The sequence below is a fragment of the Aquarana catesbeiana genome, linkage group LG11 (assembly GCF_042186555.1).
Source record: "Aquarana catesbeiana isolate 2022-GZ linkage group LG11, ASM4218655v1, whole genome shotgun sequence".
Taxonomy (NCBI): Eukaryota; Metazoa; Chordata; class Amphibia; order Anura; family Ranidae; genus Aquarana; species Aquarana catesbeiana.
The window spans coordinates 265,497,859-265,500,358 of NC_133334.1; the positions used below are offsets into that span (position 1 = coordinate 265,497,859).

Here is a 2,500-nt window from a genome sequence, read left to right on the forward strand (position 1 = left end):
ATTGAGTTTTTGAGCATTATAATTCATTAACTGTGTATTTAAAAAAAAACAAAAAAAAAATGTATGCGTTTGAAAAATTGCTTCGCAAATACCGTGTGGCGTTAAAAAATCACAACACCCACTATTTTGTTCTCTAGGGCCTCTGTTTTAAAAAAAAAAATACCTAATGTTTAGGGGTTCTAATTAATTTTCTAGCAAAAAATTTAGATTTTTACATGTAGGAGAGAAGTGTCAGAACAGGTATTGAAGTGGTTAAACTTTTTTTCATCTATTCGGGCACATTGATCTGGTCTGTGGTGCCATCTCCATAAACATTCTGTAGCCTATGTAAGGTAATAGAAAACAAAAAGTTCTGCCCACTTTTGCACTACTTTCAGTACCGGCCTCATGGCACTCTCCTATTCAGACAAGGTCCTCCTTTTTAAATGAGCTTCAGTTTCATACTTGATTTTCCTGCTGGCTTGACCTTTTAAAATTGTTGGTTTGCAACACAATTCAGGCCTTCCTGTCAAGTGCAGCATTAATATATTCCTTTAGAAAACATCTTGTCATAAGCTAGCTGTATTGTTTGTCCAGCACATCGAGTTTCCAATTTCTGCTCCATTTCTTGCCTTCTTGGAAATCGCGCTGATTCATGTGTTTGGTTCATAATGTTCTAATGGTCCTCATTGTATTCAGAGTCACACTGTATTCTATGGAGTGATGAATTACTCAAGGCTGCAAGAGAGTCATGCTCCCTTCCAACCTGTGAATGTGTGTTTCTTTTTCAGTCTGCAGGGTGATGCACTGTGGGGGGGGGGGGATGTGGGAGATTGGAGCCTCCCTTACGCTACATAAAGGAGATGGTTAAAAACGATCTTACCGGGTGGTCCAGGTGGCACATTTCTGATAGTCAATGTCTGGCTGAGATCCTCTTGTATTCCACCACCTCTTGGTCCTGCACTGTCATGGTCTTGTGTGACGTTGTCAAAGCAAGGTCCATAAAGACACGGATGAGCGAGTTTGAGGTGGAGGAACTTGATTGCACCTCAACCCGATAGAACACCTTTGGGATGAATTAGAGCTGAGGCTGCGAGCCAGGCCTTCTCGTCCAACATCAGTGCCTGAGCTCACAAATGCGCTTCTGGAAGAATGGTCAAACATTCCCATAGACACACTCCTTAAGCTTGTGGACGGCCTTCCCAGAAGAGTTGAAGCTGTTATAGCTGCAAAGGGTGGGCCAACTCGATATTGAACCCTACGGGGTAAGACGCCATTAACGTTCATGTGCTTGTAAAGACAGGTGTCCCAATACTTTTGGTAATTTAGTGTATATGGATACCAATAATCCGATCATATACCAAATTACTTACATTTTTAAAGATGCATTTGTAAAAAAAAAAATAGATTGATGCATGTCCAAACTGGAGACCCAAAGTTGTAGAACCAGGTAGAATGCAAGAGAAAATGGACCAACCATCACCTTCATATATCTTAGAGGGGGGATAGTAACCTACCAAAAATTATATTAAATGAAGAAATAATCAGTATGTCATGCTAGACTCAAAGCTATACTATATAAATGTACAAAAAAATTTAAATTAAAAAAAATATCTGCATCAAGTTATTAATAAATAAAAAAAAAAAAAAAGGGGGGGATCCCTATTTTGGCAGGGAAGGGGGTGGAGAGGAGAGAAGTCTCCCCTGAAGGTAAAGAGGTGCTCCCTAATACTCGGAGAACCAGACAATGCCGCTGACTAGTGCCATGTAATCTGCAGAAGTGTTGTCTCTCCCTTTAAATGCTTTGATTGTAATGCACAAAAGGGGTTCACTATAACAAGAGTTTGTGCACTGCTTTCTAAAATCCGGTAGGTGAAAGTGATTCCGCATTTGTTTTAATTGTATGTCAAATTCTGGGCACGAAAACTCCCATTTACATATATTACTCAATCGCTGCAAAAGATATGTACATTCAATTTGTGTGCACCAAAAGTCTAAGCAAACCCAGATATTACTCTGTAACAGTGACATCGTCACTGTGCTGTACATAGACTGAGAAGAGCTGTGGGAGGGGCCCACCAGGCCCCACCCACTACAGACCACCTGCTGAAAACCACAGGAGGGGGCGGAGACCAGACCAGTCACCCTGCACAAGGGGAGAGATCAGCAGTGGTTGGTCTTCATTACAGGAAGTCTCACACTGGATTACTGCACAGATCTGGAAGAAATACACAAAGCACACCAGGACTCAATTAAAAATTCACATTCCTCTATATATGCAATATTTTATTTTCGTGGAGTTAAGCATTAAGTGAATCTGTAGCCAAACTTTTTTTTTTTTTTTTTGATAGGATAGGGAGGGCTTAAAGAATGTTACCTCAACATTTCATATTCCTGATGTGTGTCTGTTGTACTATGTACTTGTGTTAAAAGGTATCCCGTTCTCTTTATATTTCTTCCTTTGTGTGAAATCCCTGGTGGTCCTAAAAGCCCCCCTGCTTTCCTATTTCAAACTGAGCGC

General features: G+C 40.5%; 1 protein-coding gene across 1 annotated transcript in view; it reads left to right on the forward strand.

Moving 5' to 3' along the window:
- VPS35 (VPS35 retromer complex component) overlaps positions 1–2,500 on the forward strand; it is a gene marked incomplete in the record, with an annotated part of 107,825 nt that overhangs the window by 82,719 nt on the left and 22,606 nt on the right.